General features: G+C 44.1%; 1 protein-coding gene and 1 non-coding gene across 4 annotated transcripts in view; one reads left to right on the forward strand and one right to left on the reverse strand.

The window, feature by feature from the left end:
* The window catches only part of LOC115203975 (netrin receptor UNC5D-like), a 327175-nt gene that overhangs the window by 270080 nt on the left and 32609 nt on the right, over window positions 1-24486 (reverse strand). The gene's annotated exons all lie outside the window — the stretch shown is intronic.
* Window positions 17779-17853, forward strand: trnat-ugu (transfer RNA threonine (anticodon UGU)). Its single transcript has one exon. It is a non-coding gene; the product is annotated as a tRNA-Thr (tRNA).

Here is a 24486-nt window from a genome sequence, read left to right on the forward strand (position 1 = left end):
TGTTGGAAGGTGAACCGTCGCCCCAGTCTGAGGTCCTGAGTGCTCTGGAGCAGGTTTTCTTCAAGGATCTCTCTGTACTTTGCTCTATTCATCTTTCCCTTGATCCTGACTAGTCTCCCAGTCACTGCCGCTGAAAAACATCCCCACAGCATGATGTTGCCACCACCATGCTTCACCGTAGGGATGGTGCCAGGTTTCCTCCAGATGTGGTGCTTGGCATTCAGGCCAAAGAGTTCAATCTTGGTTTCATCAGAGCAGACAATCTTGTTTCTCATGGTCTGAGAATCTTTAGTTGCCTTTTGGCAATCTCCAAGCGAGCTGTCATGTGCCTTTTACTGAAGAGTGGCTGCCGTCTGGCCACTCTCCTATAAAGGCCTGATTGGTGGAGTGTTGCAGAGATGATTGTCCTTCTGGAAGGTTCTCCCATCTCCACAGAGGAACTTTAGACCTCTGTCAGAGTGAGCATCTGGTTCTTGGTCACCTTCCTGACCAAGGCCCATCTCCACCGATTGTTCAGTTTGGCCGTGTGGCCAGCTCTAGGAAGAGTCTTGGTGGTTCCAAACTTCTTCCATTTAAGAATGATGGAGGCCACTGTTTTCTTGGGGACCTTCAATGCTGCAGAAATGTTTTCGTACCCCTCCCCAGATCTGTGCCTCGACACAATCCTGTCTCGGAGCTCTATGGACAATTCCTTCAACCTCATGGCTTGATTTTTGCTTGGGGACCTTATATAGACAGGTGTGTGTTTTTCCAAATTAGGTGGACTCCAATCAAGTTGTAGAAACATCAAGGATAATCAATGGATACAGGATGTACCGGAGCTCAATTTCGAGACTCATAGCAAAGGGTCTGAATACTTATGTAAATAAGGTATCTGTTTTTTGCTTTGAATAAATTTGCTAAAATTTAAAACAAACCATTTATGATATGTCATTACAGGGTATTGTGTGTAGATTATTTAATACATTTTTGAATAAGGCTGTAACGTAACAAAATGTGGAAAAAGTCAAGGGGTGTGAATACATTCAGAAGGCACTGTATGATGTGTGTAAAACACTTTTTTGAAGGTTGTACAGATTATGATAAGCTAATGCTAAGCTAATATGTGGTGCCATGTTTGTTGACATCCTACAATGTATTCTGGTTGCATGTAAATGTCTGTCAGAACAAAGATGTTATACAAAACGAGGTGAAGGGATGGTTTAATCGTCTTTCAAGTAAACTTCTGGAAGTGAATGATGGAAGTGAATGATGGTAGACGACACACCCCCTTCAACATGCATATTGCAAACAGACCCAACTCATCTTGTAACCTCTTATCTTTGGTTTACTCAACAACAACAAAACATGGCGGCGCGCACCAACTACGCATCGTCAGATTACTTTGGAATTTTAGAAAGTGTTTTACACAATTATTTCGATCCCTGGTGAGGTCACCCATGATGTTATGAATTGTAAATAGTAACTGCTATTAGCAGTATGACCGCTGGTGTTATGTCACTCTTTTCTCAGCGCCTATGTAGCCTATGTTTTCCGGTTTGGATGAGAATTGTGTTATGCTTTCTCTACTTCTGTGAATGTCTGAACATTGCATCCAAAAATAAACTGCTTACATTGAGGACATAATGTTTGTAAAAACTGTGTTTGTGCAAAATGTTTTGGCAGTTTTCTGGTGTTTTGTGGTTGAAAACTGAGTGGGTCGAGAATAACACGTCAACCTTGTTACCCATAGATAGACAGACTAGAAATATTTTAACAATAAATAAAACATTTGTGGACCTTCCATTCAATTACCCCTCCCCGGTGAAAATAACAAGCTTCCATTCCCTCTGTCACAAGGGTATTTATGGCTGAACGGTGAACCTTGTTACTTTATTTGGCACTCAATAAGCACTTACTGTAGTAATTTTATTTAACCTCGAGATGGGAAAATATGTTTTTTTTTAAAGACATGCTCCGGTATTTTGGCGAATAGTAAGTCTTTTTTTACACCTCCTACTTTGGGGTGGATGTGTCAACTTTCTCTAGTTCATACATGCATAATCTATGAGTAGATTTACTGTCTTACCTGAATTAGCCACGAAATCCCTAGGTTGAAAGTGAATGCTTTCTGGAATCCCATTTCCCCTACATTTACTCCCCCATGTTGGCCAGCCCAATAGAAATTCGAGTTTCAGCCAATGAGCTTTAGCCCCTCGCCATTTGCGTGACAGCTAGCAAGACACACACACACACACACACACATATATTAGAGCAAAAGAGAAAGCAATCACATGATGCACATATCTGCAACTTTGTGACACTTTTGGCTCGTGGGCACTACTTTCAGAACTACTGGCTAAAAATTATCGTAAAGTACAGGAGAATATCTTTATACATATTAACCATATGCTCTTTATGACAGAATATTACAATTAGGTGAACAAAAGTCACCTATTTGGAATGACCCGCAAACAAATGAAAAGCGCAATCGCTATATTCCCAGATCAAACACAGAGGTGTCCTCTTTCCAGACAGCGATAGAGCAATTCATGTGAGCTTGTATAAAGAACATCACTCTCTACAAGAACATCTATACGTTGAAATGTGGATAGCTGAGCTTATCCCAGCCAAATAGAGCCATGGATTTGACGAGAACAATCAGAGGAGCTGTTGGTTTGAAAATATCGAGAGGCAGAGCTATTGGTACTCAGACAATGCAGTGATTGCAGCACATACTCAATCAAAACTACATTACAGGGACAGTTGGCAGCTAGATAAATAGACTCATACAATTACACTACCATTCAAAAGTTTGGGGTCACATAAAAATGTCCTTGATTTTTAAAGAAAAACACATTTTTGTCCATTAAAATAACATCAAATTGATCAGAAATACAGTGTAGACATTGTTATTGTTGTAAATGACTATTGTAGCTGAAAATGTATGATTTTTTATTGAATATCTACATAGGCGTACACAGGCCCATTATCAGCAACCATCACTGCTGTGTTCCAATGGCACATTGTGTTAGCTAATCCAAGTGTATCATTTTAAAAGGCTAATTGAATATTAGAAACCCTTTTGCAATTATGTTAGCACAGCTGAAAACTTTTGTTCTGATTAAAGAAGCAATAAAACTGGCCTTCTTTAGACTAGTTGTCACGTCCTGACCAGTAAAGGGGTTATTTGTTATTATAGTTTGGTTAGGACGAGGCAGGGGGTATTTGTTTAGAGTGTTTCGGGGTTTGTTGGGCTATGTGTTTAGGTAGAGGGGTGTTTGTTTAGAGTGTTCCGGGGTTTTTGGTTATGTTCTATGTTAGTATATTTCTATGTTCTGGTCTAGTCTTTTTAGTTCTATGTTTAGGGTTATTGGATGGACCTTCAATTGGAGGCAACTGTTCCTTGTTGCCTCTGGTTGAAGGTCCTATATAGAGGGATGTTTTTGTAATGGGTTTTGTGGGAAGTGGTTTTTGCACTGCTGTGTTAGCCTGCAATACTGTTCGTGGTCTTGTTTTGTTTTTGTAAGTGTTCTAATAAAAGTTAATATGAGCACTCAACCCGCTGCGCCTTGGTCCACTATATACGACGACCGTTACACTAGTTGAGTATCTGGAGCATCAGCATTTGTGGGTTCGATTACATGCTCAAAATGGCCAGAAACAAAGGACTTTCTTCTGAAACTCGTCAGTCTGTTCTTGTTCTGAGAAATGAAGGCAATTCCATCTGAGAAATTGCCAAGAAACTGAAGATCTCGTACAACGCTGTGTACTACTCCCTTCACAGAACAGCGCAAACTGTCTCTAACCACAAGAGAAAGAGGAGTGGGTGGCCCATGTGCACAACTAAGCAAGAGGACAAGTACATTACAGTGTCTAGTTTGAGAAACAGATGCTTCACAAGTCCTCAATTGGCAGCTTCATTAAATAGTACCCGCAAAACACCAGTCTCAACGTCAACTGTGAAGAGGCGACTCTGAAATGCTGGCCATCGCTGATTTCCTGGTGTTCTTTTTACAGTCTTTTATGTCCAACAATGAAAATTCCAAACAAAAACTTTTTTTTTTTGCTCAGAAAACATGGGGGACAAATAAAGCCACCTGTGAGCCAAATTTGGCACGTGGGCCGGCAGTTGGGGAACCCTGGCCTAGTGCCTAGTGTTATAAAAAGGACTATTGCCATAAATTGACCTCTCTTTGGATGAGGGCTACTAACAATATATGGCTTGGTTGGTTTATGTGGAGTCAATCTGAAATCTCCCCTCTTGTAAAATGTATGAGACCTGCACAGTGTGGAAGCAGCGAACCATAAAGCATGTGTTTCTAACAACCAAGCGCCCTCCCACCACTTTACAACAGGGTACCATGCTCTCCCATCATGACTTTCATCTTGTAATCAGTATACACCATGAAGCCAAGTTGGCATCGAGTCAGCTGTTTGGTGATGCAGTTCACATAACATCACCAAGGTAGCGTTGCATAGGCAAGGCCTCAGAGGGGTTGGTGACAACATAGAAACAGCTCTGTGTCAGAGAAGAGATGGAGAACGAGATAGAGAATCAACACTGGCCAGTGTCAAATGGAGAATGGAGTAGATGCATACGTCCACCATGAGGAAGCGATGATCCTGAACATCAATATTTGGTGTGTTGATGTTGGATAAACACCAATATTTGCCAGGTGTTCTATTTACTCAATGTTGGTAAACACGGGTGCATATACCGCTCCATGGGATTTGAACGAGCAGATGCAAAGACATGTAGTGGTAGACAAATATTGGAATTTCTGTTATTTTTTATCTAAATATATGAATACAAATATCTAACAAGCTCTTAGATCAAATATCTAACATCCAGTAAAATCAATATTGATGAAATGATTAAAGTGATGATGTAAAAGAGAGAATAGTGACATAAGGTACTAGGATAGATCGGTGTGACAAAGTGGGTAGATAGAGAGATAGAAATCAATATTGTCTAAAACCTTAATTAGACCACATGGGATCTGTTGGCCTCTGTATAGTACACTTCAGAGGAGCACAGAATATGCACCTACACACATACATGCACGCACACACAACAACTCACACAATCCCTACTAACGCCATACACCCACACATCACCCCTTCCTAAACACACACACACATCAACAACCCTATAGAGGACTTCACCTATGACCTAAGCGTCCACATCTAAAACACTCAAATGAGGCACAAGACACCAAAAAGAGACTCCCATGGTCATTAAAAAACAGACAGAGGGAAATAGGGAGAAAGGCAGAATCTCATTTTGGAAATAATTGGGCCGTTGTGGCAGCAAGCAGCATGTCATTACCTTCCCCATCCCAGCTCCATGCCATGGAATGCCGGAACGAACAGGGAGCGGGAATAGGTGCCCATTAGCCTAATGTGGAATTAAGGGGAGCGTGCGGAAGTGTGGCACAGTGCTCCTTAGCCCTTATCATGCAAACCTTATTCCCTGTTAGGGATCACAGAAGGCCAGGACGGATCAGCTGAGGGACATTATCTCCTTCCCCGGGCTGATTGAATCAGGTGAAGTGATCCTGGGTCAGGGTGATAAGAGGGCACAGAAGAAGGGAAGGAGCCTAGAGGCCCTGGGTGGAATGGCGCAGCTCATTGGAGCAAAATGCACACAGTACCGCCATTATGAAACTATACCACAATACAGTGGCTCCTGGCTATAATGTCTTTACACTTACTAGTCATTTTATTAGGTACCCCCATCTAATACTGGGTCGGATCCCCCTTTGCTTCCAGAACAGCCTGAATTCTTCAGGGTATGGATTCTACGAGTCAGAAATGTTCCACAGGGATGTTGGTCCATGCTGACGCGATGGCATCATGCAGTTGCTGCAGATTGGATGGCAGAACACCACCACCACCAGTCTGTACCGTTGACATGGACTAATGCTGATTACGCCAAATCCTGACTCTGCCATCAGCATGATGCAACAGGAACTGGGATTCAACCAGGCAATGTTTTTCCACTCCTCAATTGTCCAGTGTTGGTGATCGTGTGCTCACTGGAGCTGCTTCTTCTTGTTTTTAGGAGTGGAACCCGGTGTGGTCGTCTGCTGCAATAGCCCATCTGTGACAAGGATAGACGAGTTGTGCATTCCAAGATGGTGTTCCGCAAACCACTGTTGTACTGCGCTATTATTTGTTTGTGGCCTGCATGTGAGATTGCACAATTCTTGCCATTTTCCTTCGACCTCTCTCATGAACAGCTTGTTGTTGCTCACAGGACTGCCTCTTACTGGATGTTTTTTATATGTCGCCACCATTCTGGGGAAACCCTAGATACTGTTGTGCGTAAAAAGCCCAGAAGCACTATTACCGGTTTAAGTGTGCGCCAAAAAAACGCTTAAGAGCCCATTGGGTGTTTATTACCAGAAAGCTAACAACATTTGCACAAGTAATAGCAAACTTGCATGGAGGCTGCTAGCTAAATATGCTAATGAGCACAAATGAAAAATAAACAAACTGCAAATACAGGCAATCCAGCTCATAAAGTTATAAATATGTACAGTACCAGTCAACATTTTGGACACACCTACTCATTCCAGGGTTTTTCTTTCTTTTTACCAACAAGTGCTCAGCATATGTGGGAACTCCTTCAAGACTGTTGGAAAACCATTCCAGGTGACTACCTCATGAAGCTGGTTGAGAGAATGCCAAGAGTCATCAAGGCAAATGGTGGGACTTTGAAGAGTCTAAAATCTAAAATAAATTTTGATTTGTTTAAGACTTTTTTGGTTACTACATGATTCCATATGTGTCATTTCATAGTTTTGATGTATTCACTATTATTCTACAATGTAGAAAATAGTTAAAATAAAGAAAAACCCTTGAATGAGTAGGTGTGTCCAAACTTTTGTCTGGTACTGACAAAGGAGATTATTGTGGACTACAGAAAAAGCACGCCCCCATTCTCGTCGACGGGGCTGTAGTGGAGCAGGTTGAGAGCTTCAGGTTCCTTGGCGTCCACATCACCAACAAACTAACAAGGTCCAAGCACATCAAGACAGTCGTGAAGAGGGCACGACAAAACCCATTTCCCCTCAGGAGACTGAAAAGATTTGGCATGGGTCCTCAGATCTCAAAAGGTTTTACAGCTGCACTATCGAGAGCTGGTTGCATCACTGCCTGGTATGGCAACTGCTCGGCCTCCGACCGCAAGACACTACAGAGGGTAGTGCATACCAGAGGTCAACCGATTAATCGTAATTCAAGTTTTCATAACAATCGGTAATCGGCATTTTTGGACACTGATTGTGGCCAATTTTTTTGTTACCTTTATTTAACTAGGCAAGTCAGTTAAGAACAAATTCTTATTTACAATGACGGCCTAGGAACAGTGGGTTAACTGCCTTGTTCAGGGGTAGAACGACAGAGTTTTACCTTCTCAGCTCGGGGATTTGATCTTGCAACCTTTCTGTTACTAGTCCAACGCTCTAACCACCTGCCTTATATTGCACTCCACGAGGAGCCTGTGTGGCAGGCTGACTACCTGTTACGTGAGTGCAGCAAGAAGTCAAGATAAGTTGCTAGCTGGCATTAAACTTATCTTATAAAAAAACAATCAATCTTAACATAATCACTAGTTAACTACATATGGTTGATGATATTACTAGTTTATCTAGCGAGTCCTGCGTTGCATATAATCGATGCGGTGCCTGTTAATTTGTCATCGAATCACAGCCTACTTCGCCAAACGGGTGATGATTTAACAAGCGCATTCGCGAAAAAAGCACTGTCGTTGCACCAATGTGTACCTAACCATAAACATCAATGCCTTTCTTTAAAATCAATACACAAGTATATATTTTTAAACCTACATATTTAGTTAATATTGCCTGCTAACATGACTTTCTTTTAGCTAGGGAAATTGTGTCGCTTCTCTTGCCTTCAGTGCAAGCAGTCAGGGTATATGCAGCAGTTTGGGCCGCCTGGCTCAAACTGTGTGAAGACCATTTATTCCTAACAAAGACCGTCATTAATTTGCCAGAATTGTACATAATTATGACATGACATTGAAGGTTGTACAATGTAACAGCAATATTTAGACTTAGGGATGCCACCCGTTAGATAAAATACGGAACGGTTCCTTATTTCACTGAAAGAATAAACGTTTTGTTTTCGAAATGATAGGTCATTAATATGGTCAAATCTGGAAACTAAGGCTTGAATTTCTGTGTGTTATGTTATAAATAAGTCTGATTTGATATTTGATAGAGCAGTCTGACTGAGCGGTGGTAGGCAGCAGCAGGCTCGTAAGCATTCATTCAAACTGTCACAACGGTCGATGAAAGGGGACCAAGGAACGGCGTGTGAAGTGCTCATATTTTACTTTAATGAAACACTATATCAAACAACAAAAATAACCGTCAACAGTTCTGTCAGGTTACAAGGAACAAAACAGAAAACAAACACCCACAAAACCCAAAGAAAAACAGGCTGCCTAAGTATGGCTTCCAATCAGAGACAACGAAAGACACCTGCCTCTGATTGGAAACCATACTCGGCCACACATGGAAAACGAAACATAGAAAACTAGAACAAATACCCCTAGAAACAAACCAACCCCAAAACACACAAAACAACCCCCCTGCCACGCCCTGACCATTCTACTATGGCAAAATGACCCTTCTCACTGGTCAGGACGTGACACAAACAGAACTTTCGAGGAGAGAAGAGGGACGGGAGAGGGACGGAAGCTATACAGTTACACTGGCAATACTAAAGTTCCTAGAAGAACATCCAATAGTCAAAGGTATATGAAATACAAATGGTATAGAGAGAAATAGTCCTATAATTCCTATAATAACTACAACCTAAAACTTCTTACCTGGGAATATTGAAGACTCATGTTAAAAGGAACCACCAGCTTTCATATGTTCTCATGTTCTGAGCAAGGAACTTAAACGTTAGCTTTTTTACATGGCACATATTGCACTTTTACTTTCTTCTCCAACACTTTGTTTTTGCATTATTTAAACCAAATTGAACATGTTTCAATATTTATTTGAGGCTAAATTGATAGTATTTATGTATTATATTACGTTAAAATAAGTGTTCATTCAGTATTGTTGTAATTGTCATTATTACAAATAAATAAAATTCGGCATCGGCTTTTTTTGGTCCTCCAATAATCAGTATGGGTATCGGCGTTGAAAAATCAGAATCGGTCTACCTCTAGTGCATACGGCCCAGTACCTCACCAGGGCCAAGATTCCTGCCACCCAGGATACCTATATACCAGGCGGTGTCAGAGGAAGGCCCTAAAATGGTCAGTCTCCAGCCACCCTAGTCATCTCTGCTACCACCCGGCAAGCGGTACCGGAGGGCCAAGTCTAGGTCCAAGAGGCTTCTAAACAGCTTCTACCCCCAAGCCATAAGACTCCTGAACATCTAATCAAATGGCTTCCCACACTATTTGCATTGCCCCCCCCCCTTCTACGCTGCTGCTACTCTCTGTTATTATCTATGCATAGTCACTTTAATAACTCTACCTACCTGCACATATTACCTCAATTACCTCGACACTGGTACCCCCGCACATTGACTCTGTACGGGTACCCCCTGTACATAGCCCCGCTATTATTACTTTACTGCTGCTCTTTAATTATTTGTTATTCTTATGTCTTACTTTTTTAGGCAATTTCTTAAAACTAAATTGTTGGCTTGTAAGTAAGCATTTCACTGTAAGGTCTACACCTGTTGTATTCGGCGCATGTGACAAATACAATTTGATTTGATACTGTTGGTAGGAGCTACCGAATGTCATTTTTGGTGAGCTTGTACATTTACAAGCAAACGAGAGACATTGTACTGTACAAATGAACAAAGTTTTGACTCATGCAGTACTGGCTCTCCAGCAGCATGTCTACATGCTGTGTCTGTGTGGAGTCTGAAGTCGCTAGGGCAACGGACCTAAGAGGGGGGAGGAGCAGACCGGCTGAGAACGGAAAGGAGAAAAAACTCAAGGAAATCAAGATAGCAGTGGCAGCTGTACAAATAACTAATCCAAAGGGCTTTGCCTTCTCAAACACAGCAGAAAGCTATCACCTTGTTAAAGTCAGGGTCGTGTTAATGCATAATTCTGCATTTTTCACACAGGAAAAGAAGATAAAACGCATAAGAAAACTCTTGCTGCGTTTTGTAAAAATGCTACTTATTGTAATTTCTGCTCGGCGTCAGAATAATTTTGTGCATCAGCTGCACTTCTAAACTCTGATGAGAATTCAAGAGCTGGGATTCTATGAGCAGACAGCGCTCCGACTGATGGTGTAGCTTCTTTTCTCCAGTCATTTTTTAGGTGTAGTCAGCCTATCTTTAAGGAAAACATTTGAAAATGTAGCTGGCTACATTCTTTCTATGATAGGTCTAAACATAGTTTTTGCAAAACATTCCTTGCTTTTTCATTGTAAACTGCCAGCCTGCCAGCCAAATAGCATTGCACTTCTGTTGTCATCTGATGTAAATATTTGATGTTCAATGTGCACTAATATACACTGCTCAAAAAAATAAAGGGAACACTTAAACAACACAATGTAACTCCAAGTCAATCACACTTCTGTCAAATCAAACTGAACACTTAGGAAGCAACACTGATTGACAATACATTTCACATGCTGTTGTGCAAATAGAATAGACAACAGGTGGAAATTATAGGCAATTAGCAAGACACCCCCAATAAAAGAGTGGTTCTGCAGGTGGGGACCACAGACCACTTCTCAGTTCCTATGCTTCCTGGCTGATGTTTTGGTCACTTTTGAATGCTGGCGGTGCTTTCACTCTAGTGGTAGCATGAGACGGAGTCTACAACCCACACAAGTGGCTCAGGTAGTGCAGCTCATCCAGGATGGCACATCAATGCGAGCTGTGGCAAGAAGGTTTGCTGTGTCTGTCAGCGTAGTGTCCAGAGCATGGAGGCGCTACCAGTAGACAGGCCAGTACATCAGGAGACGTGGAGGAGGCCGTAGGAGGGCAACAACCCAGCAGCAGGACCGCTACCTCCGCCTTTGTGCAAGGAGGAACAGGAGAAGCACTGCCAGAGTCCTGCAAAATGACCTCCAGCAGGCCACAAATGTGCATGTGTCTGCTCAAACGGTCAGAAACAGACTCCATGAGGGTGGTATGAGGGCCCGACGTCCACAGGTGGGGGTTGTGCTTACAGCCCAACACCGTGCAGGACGTTTGGCATTTGCCAGAGAACACCAAGATTGGCAAATTCGCCACTGGCGCCCTGTGCTCTTCACAGATGAAAGCAGGTTCACACTGAGCACGTGACAGACGTGACAGAGTCTGGAGACGCCGTGGAGAACGTTCTGCTGCCTGCAACATCCTCCAGCATGACCGGTTTGGCGGTGGGTCAGTCATGGTGTGGGGTGGCATTTCTTTGGGGGGCCGCACAGCCCTCCATGTGCTCGCCAGAGGTAGCCTGACTGCCATTAGGTACTGAGATGAGATCCTCAGACCCCTTGTGAGACCATATGCTGGTGCGGTTGGCCCTGGGTTCCTCCTAATGCAAGACAATGCTAGACCTCATGTGGCTGGAGTGTGTCAGCAGTTCCTGCAAGAGGAAGGCAGTGATGCTATGGACTGGCCCGCCCGTTCCCCAGACCTGAATCCATTTGAGCACATCTGGGACATCATGTCTCGCTCCATCCACCAACGCCACGTTGCACCACAGACTGTCCAGGAGTTGGCGGATGCTTTAGTCCAGGTCTGGGAGGAGATCCCTCAGGAGACCATCTGCCACCTCATCAGGAGCATGCCCAGGCGTTGTAGGGAGGTCATACAGGCACGTGGAGGCCACACACACTACTGAGCCTCATTTTGACTTGTTTTAAGGACATTACATCAAAGTTGGATCAGCCTGTAGTGTGGTTTTCCACTTTAATTTTGAGTGTGACTCCAAATCCAGACCTCCATGGGTTGATAAATTGGATTTCCATTGATTATTTTTGTGTGATTTTGTTGTCAGCACATTCAACTATGTAAAGAAAAAAGTATTTAATAAGATTATTTCTTTCATTCAGATCTAGGATGTGTTGTTTAAGTGTTCCCTTTATTTTTTTGAGCAGTATATTTCCTTTGAAGGAAAACTATAGTTGCATGTCCCTGATCACTCTATTGGAGAAAAAAAACCACAACTTTAAATATAAAATGAGACCCCTATCAATACACAGCTGGACTCACCTGCTCTCGCTTTCTCCTGTTGTGCTATTTAAAACAAACACTCGACTGGCTCAACTGTGCTGGGGAACTAAGTAAGATTCATAATGTAAATTAATGTGACAGGTGAAATAAGAACACAATCTTCTTTGTCTCCTAACGCATTGCACAAGTTGACTGCAGGTATTTACTTAAAAAATAGCTACAAATATTAAAATGTATTGAAAAACCATCCCGTGGCAAATACCCGGGTATACCGCCCAAGCCTACACTGTATAGTATCACACAGTATATTCTAGTACACTGATTGTCTTGCTATGAAAGTGCCAAGGCTTTTGAACATACTCTTCAAACCAGTGAATTGCAGAGCAACAGTTGAGATGAGTGGATGATCAACTCTCCACCACCCTCTTGCCGGAGAGTAAGGGGACCTTTGACCTCCATGAACAAAGGGGAGCATTGGGGCGCATGGCGGGGAAAAATGCTAAAGCCGGGAGCGGTTCAACAGTGTAAGGATTCCCCCTGAGGCGAGTCATTGTGTCAGTGTTTTACCTGTGTCTTTTTGGCATTTTTAAACATAGCGCTGTTGAGTTATTAAACACTTTGGAGAAACGCCGGGTCTGCAAGGAGAGGGCCAAATGTCAAAAACCGGTTGGCGTGATAATGTGAGGACTATAATAAACACGGTGTTAATCGGACAAGGAGGACATAAAACATGCACAGGGAGATAAGGAGAAATGCACACACACTCACATGTTCATCAAGTAGCCTGTAGCCTCAGTGAGGTAGCTCTGCCAAAGGTACATTTATTGTGGTGCTGTTCTACACTCTGATGGACTACAGTATGCGGAGTGTAGCTGGGCTGGCTAGCTTGGGCTGGCTGGGATACCTCATCCTATCTGCGCGCTGTTACATTCCCACACGACATACTCAAAATGTTTCTCACAACAAAGGGTACTAACAAGAAAAATCACTGACAACCAAAATAAAAACAGAAAGGGGTTCAAAAGGTGTTCTGAAAAGCATCCATGTGGGTGCCCACTGAATGTTGGCAAATCCACTATTAAGGGGTTTTAAAAGACAAGACACCCACCATGGATGCCCACTAGGTTTGCCTCCAAAAAGATGAACTAAAAGAAAAACCCACAACAACTTAGGATAGGGAGTAAAAAGAAAGCGGATCAAAAATAAAACAGGCGAAACACCTAATATCAGGCTTCTTTCAAATTTAAATAGGTTGTGCTCGAAATCGCACCTCAGCTGACGTGAAGTGTCGCTCTCCTAACATCTCTGAAGCTCAACTGAAGCACTGGGACAGCCACTCTTAACCCTTTGACGCGTACAATCACATATTTCCGATCATTGTTGAGTGGTCCCTGCAGTGTGCCATTAAAAATATGTGATTGGAACAGTAGCTACAGAACGTACAATGCAACAAACACGTCTAAACAGCATTGTTGTCTGAAAAGCATCTAAACAATGTTTTGTATTGATGGGAAAAAGTGATCTTCACAACTTTATTCTTCAACTTCACCTTTTATTGTAAAAGATGAATGCCAACTTCATCGTCCAAACATCAGCCCAACATTTTATGGAATGGTCTGCCTATCCATGTGATTGACTGTTTGGCCCTGTCCAGGGGTATCGTCGGACAGGGCCACAGTGTCTCCCGACCCCTCCTGTCTCAGCCTCCAGTACTTATGCTGCAGTTGTTTGTGTCGGGGGGCTAGGGTCAACCTGTTATATCTGGAGTATTTCTCCTGTCTTATCTGGTGTCCTGTGTGAATTTAAGTATGCTCCCTCTAATTCCCTCTCTCTTTCTCTCGGAGGACCTGAGCCCTAAGACCATGCCTCAGGACTACCTGGCCTGATGACTTCTTGTTGTCCCCAGTCCACCTGCTCATGCTGCTGCTCCAGTTTCAACTGTTCTGCCTGTGGCTATGGAACCCTGACCTGTTCACTGGACGTGCTACCTTATCCAGGACCTGCTGTTTTGGACTCTCTCTCTACCGCACCTGCTGTCTCTAACTCTGAATGGTCGGCTATGAAAAGCCAACTGACATTTACTCCTGAGGTGCTGACCTGTTGCACCCTCTACATCCACTGTGATTATTATTATCTGATCTTGCTGGTCATCTATGAACGTTTGAACATCTTGGCAATGTTCTGTTATAATCTCCAACTGGCACAGCCAGAAGAGGACTGGCCACCCCTCAGAGCCTGCTTTCTCTCTAGGTTTCTTCCTAGGTCCTGGCCTTTCTAGGGAGTTTTTCCTAGCCACCGTGCTTCTACATCTGCATTGCTTGCTGTTTGGGGTTTTAGGCTCGGTTTCTGAACAGCACTTTGTGACATCAGATGATGTAAAAAGGACTTAATAAATACATTTGATTGATTGATCACACAGAACACACCCACAGCCAAACTCATTCAATAAACCAGTCTAAATAACAAGTTGCGTTGACAAAAAACAAAAACACAAGTTAGCAACTTAACAGATAGACTTGTTTACAATGCACCACATCTCTGGTGAGAACAAGGGAGAAATGTAATACTGTTTAGAAAAGAGATGAGTGTCAGCTAAGCTAACAGCAGCTAAATTCTTTATGATGGCAGCCATGTTTGTTTATGTTTGACAAGCAAAAACTCCTAATCCCAAAATGTAATTCACTATAAGACGCAAATAAACAAAGTCAAAGTCAAAGATGGCTGCACCCAATGGCTGAAAAATATGAACTTAGTTTGGCCACTTTTCAGCATATTACAAATCTTCGATATACGTGTTACAGTGGATACAAGAACTGCAGTACATGACTTGAGAAGTCGTTTACCGTTTTGACAAATCACAAAGTGTCACGTTTCGATGGTAGGAAAAGGGGTGAAGTCAAGCGCAGGAGACGGAGGTCCGTTGAACAAAAACGTTTAATAATCCATAAACAAAATGCCGCAACAAGGCAGGGTGCAGAGTCCCAATATGGCAGGAGAACAGCTCCAAAATACACGGGGCGCAGCCCGGCAACCGTAAAACCTAAATAGTACGCGGCGTAGTCTAATACACATATATATACACTGCTCAAAAAAATAAAGGGAACACTTAAACAACACATCCTAGATCTCAATGAAATAAATAATCTTATTAAAAACTTTTTTCTTTACATAGTTGAATGTGCTGACAACCAAATCACACAAATATAATCAATGGAAATCTAATTTATCAACCCATGGAGGTCTGGATTTGGAGTCACACTCAAAATTAAAGTGGAAAACTACACTACAGGCTGATCCAACTTTGATGTAATGTCATTAAAACAAGTCAAAATGAGGCTCAGTAGTGTGTGTGGCCTCCATGTGCCTGTATGACCTCCCTACAACGCCTGGGCATGCTCCTGATGAGGTGGCGGATGGTCTCCTGAGGGATCTCCTCCCAGACCTGGACAAAAGCATCCTCCAACTCCTGGACAGTCTGTGGTGCAACGTGGCGTTGGTGGATGGAGCGAGACATGATGTCCCAGATGTGCTCAATTGGATTCAGGTCTGGGGAACGGGCGGGCCAGTCCATAGCATCAATGCCTTCCTTTTGCAGGAACTGCTGACACACTCCAGCCACATGAGGTCTAGCATTGTCTTGCATTAGGAGGAACCCAGGGCCAACCGCACCAGCATATGGTCTCACAAGGGGTCTGAGGATCTCATCTCAGTACCTAATGGCAGTCAGGCTACCTCTGGCGAGCACATGGAGGGCTGTGCGGCCCCCCAAAGAAATGCCACCCCACACCATGACTGACCCACCGCCAAACCGGTCATGCTGGAGGATGTTGCAGGCAGCAGAACGTTCTCCACGGCGTCTCCAGACTCTGTCACGTCTGTCACGTGCTCAGTGTGAACCTGCTTTCGTCTGTGAAGAGCACAGGGCGCCAGTGGCGAATTTGCCAATCTTGGTGTTCTCTGGCAAATGCCAAACGTCCTGCACGGTGTTGGGCTATAAGCACAACCCCCACCTGTGGACGCCGGGCCCTCATACCACCCTCATGGAGTCTGTTTCTGACCGTTTGAGCAGACACATGCACATTTGTGGCCTGCTGGAGGTCATTTTGCAGGGCTCTGGCAGTGCTTCTCCTGCTCCTCCTTGCACAAAGGCGGAGGTAGCGGTCCTGCTGCTGGGTTGTTTCCCTCTTACGGCCTCCTCCACGTCTCCTGATGTACTGGCCTGTCTCCTGGTAGCGCCTCCATGCTCTGGACACTACGCTGACAGACACAGCAAACCTTCTTGCCACAGCTCGCATTGATGTGCCATCCTGGATGAGCTGCACTACCTGAGCCACTTGTGTGGGTTGTAGACTCCGTCTCATGCTACCACTAGAGTGGAAGCACCGCCAGCATTCAAAAGTGACCAAAACATCAGCCAGGAAGCATAGGAACAGAGAAGTGGTCTGTGGTCCCCACCTGCAGAACCACTCCTTTATTGGGGGTGTCTTGCTAATTGCCTATCATTTCCACCTGTTGTCTATTCCATTTGCACAACAGGATGTGAAATTTATTGTCAATCAGTGTTGCTTCCTAAGTGGACAGTTTGATTTCACAGAAGTGTGATTGACTTGGAGTTACATTGTGTTGTTTAAGTGTTCCCTTTATTTTTTTGAGCAGTATATATATATATATCTATCTATCTCCTGGCCACAACGTAAAACATAACAAGCAACAATCCCGCACAAATCCCCAAACAAAACAGACAAACTAAATACACCCCCCCCCCAATTACAAACAAGGAGCAGGTGAAGACAAAAAACAGACATAATTAACAGACACCGAAACATGGATCGGTGGCAGCTAGTAGGCCGGTGACGACGACCGCCGAGCACCGCCCGACCGGAGAGAGGCGCCACCTTCTGTGGACGTTGTGACACAAAGCTCATAAAATGTTATAACCTCACAGATCATCACCCCAAATACAAGCCTACTGCCTAGCCTAACTATAGCGTGATTAAACCATTTTAGGGGGGTTTGTGGGGGGTTTCAACTCCATGGGGGGAGAAATAGGGGAAGGTATCGTGAGGGGATATGATGTAGGAAATATGACTATGATGGGGGATTTATCAATAAATGGGGGGGAGATGTTTATACGCTAAATAAAATGAAAAACCCTGGAAAGGGGGGTCTGAGCTGGCAACCCTGAGGTACCATAGTTACAATCTGATGCCGCGTTCAAAACAACTGGGAACTTGGAAATCTCAGACGTCCGACTTTAGTGCGTTCCAGACAACTGGGAACTCGGGACTCTTTCTAGAGCTCCGACCTTCCGACCAGAAGATCACTGACATATATTTTTCTGACTTCCCAGTTGTCTTGAAAGCACCATAAGTCAGTTGAGTGAACTATCTTTGGTCTGACAGACTGTCACGACTTCTGCCGAAGTCGATGCCTCTCCTTGTTTGGGCGGTGCTCGGCGGTCGACGTCACCGGTCTTCTAGCCATCATTGATCCATTTTTCATTTTCCATTGGTTTTGTCTTGTCTTCCTACACACCTGGTTCCAATCCCATTCACGACATGTTTATTTAACCCTCTGTTTCCCCTCATGTCCTTGTCAGAGATTGTTTGTTTTTAGGCTTCTCTGTGGCTCAGTTGGTAGAGCATGGTGTTTGTAACGCCAGGGTTGTGGGTTCGATTCCCATGGGGGGCCAGTACAAAATACATGAAACTAAATGTATGAAATGTATGCATTCACTACTGTAAGTCGCTCTGGATAAGACCGTCTGCTAAAATGTAAATGTAAAATGGTATGCTCGTGATATTAGATGGGTACAAGAACCTGTCGCGCACCAACGTTTATTCAATTATGTACTTTGGTTTTGGAGGTTTTGTTTTACGTTAAACTATTCCATTTATACCAAGTTTGATTCTCCTGCGCCTGACTTCCCTGCCACCTACACAATCGGCATGACAGAATCTCTGACCTAAAATATGAAGTCAGCAGGAAAAGGTGGAGGAGCGCATCCAGGAGCATACGGAGAAGCTTTACCATCTGGGCGACGCCATGGATCACGTTGTCCAGAATATGGACCGCTGGGAGAGACAGGGAGTTCTTCCAGTCCCTCCACCAGCACAACCGGGGTCTATCCTGAGCGCCCCTTTTCCGCCTGAACCCAGTGGGATCCGTCTCTCCATGTCTCTCCATGCAACATCCGTCGGGGGCTGGCCTGCAGAGACACCACCCTCACCTTTGACCAGCTGGTGGATCTGTCCATCCGGCTGGACAACCTGTTGGCTGCTCACGGACGTCCAGATCGGGGTCTGGTGGTTCCATCCTCCCGCACCCCCTCTCCGATACCCATGGAGCTGGGAGGGGCGGTGCGCAGGGAGACCGGAGGAGGTTCCCGCCTGTGCACCATCTGTGACCGCAGAGGTCACATTGCTGGTCGGTGCCGGGTTGGTTCCTCTGGGAATCGAGGCAGCAGGCAGGGTGCTCTGGCGTCACCCCAGGTGAGCTGGCACCATTCTCACCCAGAGCCTTCTGTTGCACATATATTTGTGTCTGTCACGTTTCCTGAATTTTCCCCGCGCATAAGGCGCTAGTAGAGTCAGGCGCGGTTGGGAATTTCATTGATAAAGCGTTAGCTCATAGTTTAGGGACCCCCATTGTACCCGTGGATGTGCCTTTCCCCGTTCACGCCTTAGTCGGCCATTAGGGTCAGGGTTTATCAGGGAGGCCACCTCTCCTTTGAGTATGGTGATGCAGGAGGGGTCACACGGAAAAGATTAGTCTTTTCCTTATTGACTCTCCTGCGTATCCCGTGGTGCTGGGCCTACCCTGGTTAGCTTGTCATAACCCCACTGTTTCTTGGCCACAGAGGGCTCTCACGGGGTGGTTGCGAGAGTGCTCAGGTAGGTGTTTAGGGGTTTCCGTTGGTGCTACTACGGTGGAAAGTCCAGACCAGGTCTCCACCGTACGCATTCCCCCAGAATATGCCGATTTGGCTCTCGCCTTCTGTAAAAAGAAGGCAACTCAATTACCACCCCATCGACGGGGGGGAATTGTACGATAAATCTCATGGTAGACGCTGCACTTCCCAGGAGTCACATGTTGCAAGCGGAGACGGTGGCTATGGAGACATATGTCTCCGAATCCCTGCGTCAGGGGTACATTCGGTCCTCCACTTCACCCGTCTCGAGTTTATTTTTTGTGAAGAAGGATGGAGGTCTGCGCCCATGCATTGATTATAGAGGTCTCAATCAAATCACGGTGACTTACCCGCTACCTTTAGAGGTTCCGGTGGAGGACGTGTTAGATCCTTCCCTGCTGCGAGAGTTCCACCGTCTCCATCCGGATCACCCTGCGCCTTGTCCTCCGGGTCGTCCCCGAGGCCGGTGTCGACGCAGGGGCGGGGGTACTGTCACGGCTTCTGCCGAAGTCGATGCCTCTCCTTGTTCGGGCGATGCTCGGCGGTCAACGTCACCGGTCTTCTTTTTCATTTTCCATTGGTTTTGTCTTGTCTTCCTACACACCTGGTTCCAATCCCATTCACTACATGTTGTGTATTTAACCCTCTGTTTCCCCTCATGTCCTTGTCAGAGATTGTTTGTTGTTATGCTCGTGATATTAGATTGGTGCGCGGCAGGTTCTTGTACCCACGTTAATTTGATTATGTACTTTGGTTTTAGAGGTTTTGTTTTACATTATTAAACTACTCCATTTATACCAAGTTTGATTCTCCTGCGCCTGACTTCCCTGTCACCTACACAATCGGCATGACACAGACGCTTACGTGACAACCAGATTGCATTGTATGATGTCAACAAACATGGCACCACACATAGCTGGCAAATAGCTTAGCATTAGCTCATCATAATCAGTACAACCTTCAAAAAAGTTTTACACACATCATATGTGTCCATTACAATCTATGTAACAGTCAAATTTGATTTGTCACCGGGACATGAAAACATGTGAATAAAACAGTAAACACATTATGATCCATACATACATATGGTATGCTACAGTAGAAACGACAACACAATATACAGAAAATAAGGCACTTTGATTGGAACGCACATGTCCAAAGGCTCAGTAAAGCTTCACACATAAATTGTCCGTGACAGTGAAATGGGCTAGTTCTTATGTGAATTAAAGGAGGTGGAACACACCTCAATCCAAACTGTCTTTAGAAAATAAAACTTGTTAGAAAATAATTTTAAATGTACAAATTGAAACAGCCTATAGATAATTAGCAAGCAGTGTGCCTTGGTTTGAGGGCAGCGCTTGTTCACTGTCCTGTTGCGTAACAATCCGATTTTGGAACAATGAGTCCATTCTGACATTCATGCAGATCAAAAAAACCTCTGTTAGACTGTTAGAGATATATGGAACTCATACGTGAAAAGGTTAAATAGCACCTGGGCTAGCAAAGGTGAAACTCCATCCGACTAATGAGATCGACAAGCTATCACAGGTGTAATACAGACTTACTAACGAGGTGACCCTACGTGCTAATGTGCTACCTCAAAATATAAATGGAAAACCAAAACCTGTAATACCTTCCCCCTTTAAGAACAAATATATCCTATATTTTTGATGGTCAAGTATATTCACCACCAACAGAAAACGTTCATTTGATAAATCAACTTAAATGTGTTGCTAATTATGTGATTTGCTTTCTCCAATATAAACATGGCGTCTACTGGCTGTCAACAATTATACAAGACAAAAAAAAAAACTTTATCAAGTTTTGAGAAACAAGGGTAAAATAATGTAATCCCTTTGCTGTCACGACTTCCGCCGAGGGCGGTCCCTCTCCTTGTTCGGGCGACATTCGGCGGTCGACGTCACCGGTCTTCTAGCCATCGCTGATCCATCTTTCATTTTCCATTGGTTTTGTCTTTATTTTCTACACACCTGGTTTTCATTATCCAATTACATGTTCATGTATTTAACCCTCTGTTTCCCCCATGTTTGTTGTGCGTGATTACTTCTATGTTTAGTTCGGTTCATGATGGCTGGTTTTTCGACGGGTGCTGTTCACCCGTGCGTAATGTTTACCGTTGGTTATTGGTCAAGTGTATTTGTTTACCTTGTGCCTTTGTTTTTTTGAGTAAAGTACGTTGCTCACTCATTTTGCTCTCCTGCGCCTGACTTCATGAACCAGCTACACTCACCTTCTGACATTTGCACAGAACACAACCAAATAAAACGTATCTCCAAAACGGCAAAACGTGCAGTCAAAATAAATTGTGAGCCAAGGCAACACACTTGCTAAATACCAAACACAAAACTTATTGACTGCCCACCCTTGAAAGACAAATCAACAACCAAGTTTTCCTTACCACGGATATGTCTGATTTCAAGGGAAAACTCCTGCAATATGAGACTCCATATTGGGGTTATGATCAGTATAGACCCCCAGAGGTGTAAAGACCGATACATAAACCTTGAAGTGCTGAAGAGCCAGTACCAAAGCAAGCGTCTCATTCTGTATTGGGCTTTCTTTATGCTCTTGAAGAAGACTCTAGTCAACGGCCACAGGTAGAACATCACTCTCGGTTTCCACCGACTTCTCTGCCCGATCATAGCGGGTGAAGTATGGCTTCAACATGTTGACATTAAAACACAGCCAGGGTTTTTTCCTGTACTGGTATGGTGATTTATAAAATCCAGATTTGATCATACCAAAAGTTTATTTTTGTTTGCGCCTTCTCCAGATTCTCACTGGCAAACTCACAGGTACGGTGCAATCTGTACCGAAAAGTGCTAATGTGCTCCAACAAATTTATTTTTGTGTTTAAGGTGTCGCCCTGCAACAACCTCTCTCGGCAAGCTCAAAGGACTTCTGAAATGCTCATTCAGACTAATGCCGAGAGATTCCTGAAAAACCTCCCATGCTGCAAACAGCGCAAGAGAGACCCATTCATTCCAGTCTTTCTCAAAGTCAAAGCAGTAAACTCTCAACATAGACTTCAAAGTCTGATGAAATCTCTCAAGAGCACCTTAGGACTCAGTGGTAGGCAATAGAAGGGCAATGGGTAACACCCAATTGTTGTAGCACTTGCTGTATGTCTGATTGCACGACCCGCGGGAATCGAAAGGTTGAAATTTATTTCACCAGGGCCTTAACAATACTGGGAGCCATGATTTTCTTCAGTGGAATGGCCTCAGGGAAACGAGTGGCCGCACACATACTGTAATGGTCAAGAGAAAATTATTACTACTCTTTGCTTTGGGCAAAGGACCAACACAGTCTACCAGAACACTTCTGAAAGGTTAGTCAAAAGCAGGAATAGGCTGCAAAGGTTTCACCCGGTACAGATCCAATCCCCGAGCTGACAAGGTAAAAATCTGTCGTTCTGCCCCTGAACAAGGCAGTTAACCCACTGTTCCTAGGCTGTCATTGTAAATAAGAATTTGTTCTTAACTGACTTGCCTAGTTAAATAAAGGTAAAAAAATAAATAATTGGTTCGGTTTACCTGTCGGCTGGCAAACACAACAGGATTAAGCCACAACATTCTGTTTCAGACCAGGCCAGAAGTAGTTATGCAAGATATGGTCATACATCTTGTTGATCCCAAAATGGCCTGCCATACTACCATCGTGACCCAACCTCACTATCTCTTGTCAAAGCGTAACTGGAACGACAATTTCGGATACACTGGGCTAATCGTCTTGCCCAGAAGGGGCGCGAGAATGCCATTTCCTCATTAGAACACCATCTCTGTCAAAGTAACCCACACAAACTTGATCAAACTCCTCCTCTAGACATATCTCAGCAAAATGAGGGGAAAGGTAAATAACTTTACTCTGTTCAGCAATCAGCTGCTTCCTAGACATCGAAGTGTCAACTGTAGGAACCCTCTCTTCCTTCAGTGGTCCTACAAACTCGCTGGGGTTTTCAAAGGAGAGGTAAAATCAGGTGGTTTACCAAAATCAGGATCACTCATAAACATCTGACAGATCGACAATGGTGGGATCGCTGACATCCACCTCAACACTAGACTTGATCCCGGTAATCTTCTTAGACATAGCACATGTAATGGCACATACTGGGAACACTCTAGGGTACTTTTCTGATAACCCATTGGGTTCCTCTACACTGGGTTCCTTACAAACAACAGGACTTGCCACAATCTTCCCTCCAGCCAAATTGTTTCCCAAAATGAATGAGTCCTCTTCACCGGTAGGCTAGGCCTCTATCCAACAACAGCGGAACCAGAAACGAGATCCAACTCCAGTTTCACATTATACAAAGAAACTTCCATGCAACCCATCTCCATGCCTTGTACTAACACACTGTAACCAGTTGCTGAAGTACCAAACAAAGGCAAAACACCCTCCAAAATGAGGGACTGGGCTGCCCCAGTGTCTCGCAGTACCTTCACCAGCTGATTAACAGCATTCCCACTCTGCAGAGACACGAACCCATCTGAAACAAAGGGTTCATACACATCTGATCCAAAATCTTGTTTAGGAGATACCGGTCCAAACCAAAGACTTAATGGGCTGGAATGCTACCACAAGAAGAAACTGCTTTATCTCTGTCTAATATTTCTGTTTCAACTTAGGACACTGAGAGACAATGTGCCCTTTCTCACGGCAGTAATGAAAAACTGGCGGAAAAGAAAAAACGTATCTGCCAATCTTTATCTTTGGGCACTGTAGAAAAGGACTGAAACCTCCCAGTAGAAGGTGACTTCTCTGGACTGCTTTTGTGTAGGGATAACTACTGGGTGCTTTGTTGTTTAAGGTAATTTTATGTGACAACACAAACTCATCTGCAGCTTCTCAAAAGTGAGATCATTGTGCTAATGAATGTAGGTAGCAACCCTTTCGTGAAGGCAATTCTTGAACTGCTCAAGAAGTAGGAGGGTCTTTAAATCCTCAAGGTTCTTCACCTCTTGAAAACCACACCACTGATCAAAAGGACATGCTTGTTCCCTTGCGAACTCAACATGGCTTTGTGATTCTGTCTTTTATAATTTACAGAACTGTTGTCTGTATGCCTCGGACCAACTCGTAAACCCGAAGGATAACAGCTTTAAAAGTGTTATAATCTGAACTCTGGTCAAGACTTTCTGAGCTTTTCCCAAAAGAATCCTTTGGAGGAGCAGCGACCAAATGTCTCACAGCCATTTTAGGGATGTGGCAATCTGCTCAAACACAGTAAAATATACATCCACCTCTTTTTAGTTTAAAATGCGGTACAAGAGCCTCCCGAATGGCGCAGCAGTCGTAGGCACTGCATCGCAGTGCTAGAGGTGTTACTACAGACCCAGGTTCATTCCCGGGCTGTGCCACAACTGGCCGTGGCCGGGAGTCCCGTAGGACGG

This window comes from Salmo trutta, chromosome 12 (assembly GCF_901001165.1).
Source record: "Salmo trutta chromosome 12, fSalTru1.1, whole genome shotgun sequence".
In the NCBI taxonomy this organism is placed as follows: Eukaryota; Metazoa; Chordata; class Actinopteri; order Salmoniformes; family Salmonidae; genus Salmo; species Salmo trutta.